General features: G+C 39.6%; 1 pseudogene; it reads right to left on the bottom strand.

The window, feature by feature from the left end:
- Positions 1 to 543: 543 nt before the first annotated feature.
- On the bottom strand, positions 544 to 1,579 carry LOC118705054 (annotated as a pseudogene).
- Positions 1,580 to 6,201: the final 4,622 nt, after the last annotated feature.

Below are 6,201 nucleotides of genomic sequence, written 5' to 3'. Positions count from 1 at the left end.
AAATACCTGTGGGTCTTATTGTTGTGCAGACTAACGACCAGAAAGTGAAATGAACCTGTACAGGATCCCCAAAGAGTTCCATTTTTGGAGACCAATCTGGCTTTAGCAATATGTCACCTAGCAGCAAGTAAAGTAGAGTGTAGTCATATGCAGTTAATTTGCCCACATTCCTTCCACATGCTAATTCAGGAAAATTAGTTTGTTACCAATGATGACAATTATTTTAAAAAATATATATTTTATTGATTTTTTACAGTGAGGAAGGGAGAGGGACAGAGAGTTAGAAACATCGATGAGAGAGAATCATCGACCAACTGCCTCTTGCACACCCCCTACCGGGGATACGCCCGCAACCAAGGTACATGCCCTTGACCAGAATCGAACCCGGGACCCTCTTGTCCACATGCCCATGCTCTATCCACAGAGCCAAACCAGTCAGGCTTGCTTTTTTTTTTTTTTTTTTTTTTTTTTTTGCAAAAGTCAGTTTGTTTCTTTTCTTTTCTTTTTCTTTCTTTCTTTTTTTTTTAATTTTTTTTTTTAGAGATTTTAATAGCAAACTTACAGGAACAGCACAGAAGATAGACAACATTAAAAACATGTACTTGCATGTAGGACAACTAAGTTAGAAAAGTATAGCGAATGGATGGAATCTACTGTATGATAAAAATGCTACAAACACCATTTAGTTGCCATCAATAAGAAATTTACTTGTTTTAAAAAAAATCTAAATGCTGGCATTGTCCAGAAAAATTTAACAGATTTATTTATATTGTTATAAAGTTGAACTGCTGAAACTTGTTCACTGAAACATTTGACTTGCATTTAATGCTTTATGTCACCACTTTTATATTAAAAAAATCCACACACAAATGAAAATGGAAAAACTGCCAATACCTGATTTCTGTCCCCTATTTTCAACTTGCAATCATATACTTAGGTACCTTTTGACCCCATGGAAAAAAACAAAACCTACCGTTCAGAACTACCAATAACAGGAAGAAGATAAATTTTTTAAAAGAATGAAATGTTTTCCATCACAGTGGATTCTTAGGCACATTCTCCACGTATGTGGCGTGCTAGCTGGATGTCTTTTGGCATAATTGTTACACGTTTGGCATGGACAGCACACAGGTTGGTGTCTTCAAAAAGGCCAACCAGATAGGCCTCACTTGCCTCCTGCAAAGCACCAATCGCTGCACTCTGGAAGCACAGGTCTGTTTTTGAAGTCCTGAGCAATTTCTCGCATCAGACGCTGGAAGGGAAGTTTGCGAATCACACGTTCAGTGGACTTCTGATAACGTCTAATTTCACGAAGTGCCGTGGTACCGGGCCTGTAACGATGAGGTTTCTTCACCCCTCCAGCGGAGGGCGCACTCTTTCGAGCGGCTTTGGTAGCCAGCTGCTTCCTCGGGGCTTTGCCCCCGGTCGATTTGCGGGCAGTCTGCTTGGTACCAGCCATGGTACAGAGACCTCTTCACGTACCCACCCCTTCTTCTCCTTTGGCTGGAGCTCCGCGAAAGCTGGAGGCGGCGGCGCATAGGTGTTGATAGAGCGGCGGCAGCGGCTGCGGCTGCGAACACCAAAAGTCAGTTTCTTTAACCAGCTTTTCCTGGGAATTATAATTTGCTTTCACATTGACATCATTGCAGAATGTGATATATATTCTCTAGCATCCGAGATGTGCTGGATGCCACATAGAAGAGAGAAGCCAGGTAGTGTCTGATGAGATTCTTTGGTACAACTTTAAATACAAATTTGGGACAAGAATTATTCCTAAACCACTGTTTTGTTTTGTTTTCATCTATGAAATTAGAGTAATAGTTTCTTCTTAGAGGCATTATGAAGAATAAAGGTTATAGTGTATATAAAATGTTTATCACTGTGTCTAGCACTGCAAATCTATTGAACTGCCTCATGTGACCACAGTCAAGTTGCTTTAGTTCCCTCACTAAAACTCCTTTGCAAAAAATTAGGACAAGTTTGTGTTAAGTTTGTGTAATAGTACACGTATGCAGCTATTATTATACCCATTATTATTATTCTTTACAAATAGTCAACTCTCTTTGGAGTATTTGGTTAGTACAGTAGTCCCAAAATACGATGGATTACAAAGGAGTGCTGTATTTTTCACAAGTCTATCAATATTTCTCACAAATAAAATTAAAAAAATAACAAATCAAAATGGAAATAAAAACTGCTATAGGCAAAATGCCCTAGAATCAGTTCATGAGTTTCATTGTTACATTTTTTTAAAAAAGGAAACTTTTATTTTTCCTGTTGAGCACCTGTTTATTTCAATCACAAAAGCATGGGAAAATCTATCTGAAAACTCTGCTTCTGAGCCCAGAATTTTAATACACTTCACTGATGGTTTTTATATTTCAAGACAGGAAATACAAATTATTCATGCAAGTATTAAATATTCTTATGGTAGATACTGAGAATGTTTTATGTTTACAAAGGTGATTTGAATTATATGTGGGTAGGGCTTTGAAAAGCCAAAGACAGAGGGCCATGGATGTAAACGGAGTCACTGAAATTTCTGCAATGATTGTGTTTTTATCTTTGTCTGCAAAAATGTTGAGAGTTGTTGAAAGTTCTATATGTTCTATTTATTTTGGGTTATTAAAGCCAAGACCTCCTTCTGGCCCAAGGAGGTGACTGGTTCTTAGGAGTCAAAGAGGCCAAAGTTACTCTTATCCCAGGAGGCTGTGACCCACCTAATCCTAGGGCAGTGGTCGGCAAACTCATTAGTCAACAGAGTGGCAAGCCACGGCTCATGAGCCGCATGTGGCTCTCAAGCTGCAGTTTGCCGACCACTGTTAGGGACTAGGAATCCTGACTTCCCCAGAACTGTCCTTGACTACCTGACTTGGCTTTTTCACTTTACCTTAATCTGTTTGTTTATGACCAGGTTCTTCAGTGCTCTTCCAGATAAACAGCAGTGCAAGCTGATTGTCAAAGTTCTGCCCTCTGGTGTCATTGCTGAGATTTAAGACACTGGTAGCCATACAGCTCAACTTTTACTCCAGAAAGCACCTAGGAATTCCCCAACGAGGCCTCTCCCCCTCAGGGTTAGAGTATTTGATGCTGGAGATTACAACATAGGAGTTAGGAAAAAATAATAAACAAAATCATCCTTTTGTTGAAAAAAAAAATTTCCATTTTGACATTTCCCAATTTAAAAAAACTTTATTTGAGTTGTAACTTACATACTAAGAAACAGTCTCATTTTAAGTGTACAATTCAATGATTTTTAAATAAATTTATCAAGTTTTGCAATAATTGCCAAAATCCAGTTTTAGAACATTTAGGACTGTTCATTGCTAGCATATAAAAATACAATGTATTCTAAGATCTTGTTGAAAAAAATTTTTTTTTAGTTCTAATAGTTTTTGCATATGGTTCTTAAGCTTTTCTATACACAGAATCCTGTTGTCTATAAATAAAGGCAGTTTTACTTCTCTTGAAATTTTTAATCCAATAATAGATATCAAATCTAGTCTCCTCATGGGAAGGAGGTGCTGGGAGAAGGTACATATAACTTTTGGAAGGTGTCTGTGTGGCAAAACCTGGTTCTTGGTTTCAAAAATAGGTTAGTTCTTCAGTTATTTATTTATAAAGGTGATTATTATGTTTTATATTTATGTATTGATTTATAATTGTGACTATTTACCAGAGTTGATGATGGTTTTTTATTCTTAGGTTAAAAAAGAAAAAAAAATGCAAGACTTGCCATTTAAATATGTTTTGATGGTATTTTTGGATATAATTTCTAATAGGAGCTAATTGCCATTACTTCTTACTCAACTGGACAATGTAATTGTTTTCCCCAAACAAAACAAAACAAAACAAAACAAATCTGCCTACTCTTTCTTTTTCTACATATTTTTTCAATAGCACTTTATTTGATAACTTCAGAAACTCCTGCCGGGGCTGACCAGCGACCCTGAACGACGGATGAATGATGACTAACGTTCCTGTGAAAGAGAGGGCCAAGGCACTACTTGGCTATCGCCACCAAGTAGCCCTGTTTGCCTGCCTCCTTAGGTTTTTACTGTCATAACAGCTTGAACTAAAATTAAGCTCTAGATACAATTAGCAGAGTAAGAATCCTTGAGAAAGCACATGCTTCTACAAGGTCAGGTCTTTAAAGACTAAACATAGCGATTCTAGCAAAAACACCCGGGGGATCAGACTTGTTTGGAAAAGTCAAGACAGGGCTGCTGCCTTCGGCAAGGTCCCTGCCGAGGCCCCCAACCTTAGAATCCTCCTTATAGACATTCCAACTAAGTCCTGTGCTTCCCCACAGACTCCCTCCAACTTCATATCCATTACTCATTTATTGCTAAATCCTACTCTTTCTCTTACCATATTGCTGCTGAAGGCTTATCTCTTTACATTGTTCATCTTTTCCTCCTTGACTACTTAGAAAACCAGAAATGGTGTCTCTGTTGTTAAGCTATTCAATATTCTTCCAGATAAAATGCCAATCCATACATTTACAATTTCCCATCCCCATCAATATAAAATGCTGTTGGCCTCACTTCCATTTACTGAAAACCATTTTCCATCTTTGTTCTTGTAAGAACATACCTTTACTGGCCTCCTCTTTTGTTAACTCCCTTCCCCTCTCAACATCTTCATTACCTCAGGAATCTAGTTTGTCTTCCATGTGTATCTGTTTCAGTCTATTCTGGCTAATCTAAGTTTTAAGGTGCAAAGCAAGGCAAACCCGAGAGGACTTTAGTCTCTGTGTAGCTATCCTCCGGGCACCATCGCTCCTCTACCCATTTCGGAGAGTAGCACTCACACAGTCACGCGGTTACCGAACTGGAGGCTTGGACACCAGGGAATGTGTTCTGACTAGTCTCCTGTGCACCCCCAGCCCTTACCACAGGTCCCAGCACAAAGATGCCTCTTTACTGTCCTGGGTGACTAGCACCTTCCATGTGCCTGATGACCTGCAGGCTCTAGAGATAGAAAGAGAAAGGAGAGCCTGGCCAGGGCTTTAATGAATCAGCTCATGACCCAACGTCAGGCAACACGTAGAGAACCACTCACGATTCATTGTGATGAGCACACAGACAAACTGCTGGGGACACACTGCCTGTGGAGGGTCAGCAGAAGTTTCAGGAAGAAGGTGCCATTGGAATGGGGCCTTGGAGGAGCTTCTGCCAAAAGGGAACCTAAGCTGCATAGTCCCATACATGCTTTAGTTATTGAAGCAAGATTGAAAAAAGAATTTTCAGAACAAATATTCTGGGCTTGAATCCTGTCTTTGCTATTTATAGTCATGTGTTTTTATGCACATTACTTATCTAGTATGTTCTGATTTCCCATGTTTGTTTGTTTTTTAAATATATTTTTATTGGTTTCAGAGAGTAAGGGAGAGGGAGAGAAACATATGAAAGGAATCTTAGAGATAGGACAGGCAGTTGGGAAATAAAGAGGGCCCATGGGAGAGAAATGCATATGTGGAGGGCAGAAATAGCTTCAAGACACCATTATGCTCACAGAGATATAAAGAAAAGTCACAGGATACTGCAAAGAAGGAAACATATTTTCACAGAGGATAGGGGAATGTTGTAAGATGAGGGAAGAGAAAAATGGGGGTACCACGTGGGCTTTGGACTTTGAAAATGATACTATGTAGCAGAGTGACCAATGAGGAAAGCACAGGGGCCCTAAATTAAGGAAGGGTCCAATGCGAAAGGGTCAGGTTCAGATAAAGAGCCACAGCATGAATAAGCCTGAGACAAAGGGGCAAGAGACAGATTTTGGATTTTTTCCAGAGAGAAGGGGGTGGGGGGGGCGAGAGAAAGAGAGAGAGAGAGAGAGAGATATCAAACTTTTCCCATTTTGGGGGTTCTCTTTGGAGATCCCTCCCCAGGGAAAGTTTGTATATGCTTACAATAAACTTCTACGTTTTTACTAAAGAAATCTTTTAGTCCACAAATTTATTCTTCAACTTTGCCAGACAAGGACCCATGAGAAGAAAAGACTGTACCCTGAACCCCACGTTTCATATAAATGATGAAAGAGAATTATTGATCAGCTGCCTCCTGCACTCCCTACACTAGGGATGGAGCCCACAACCTGGGCATGTGCCCTGACAGGGATTCCCACCGTGACCTCCTGGTTCATAGATCAACACTCAACCAATGAGCCATGCTGACCGTGTATTTCTTAATGGGGGTT

This window comes from Pipistrellus kuhlii, unplaced genomic scaffold (genome assembly GCF_014108245.1).
Source record: "Pipistrellus kuhlii isolate mPipKuh1 unplaced genomic scaffold, mPipKuh1.p scaffold_m20_p_5, whole genome shotgun sequence".
NCBI lineage: Eukaryota > Metazoa > Chordata > Mammalia > Chiroptera > Vespertilionidae > Pipistrellus > Pipistrellus kuhlii.
This window is presented reverse-complemented; position numbering and strand designations above follow the sequence as displayed.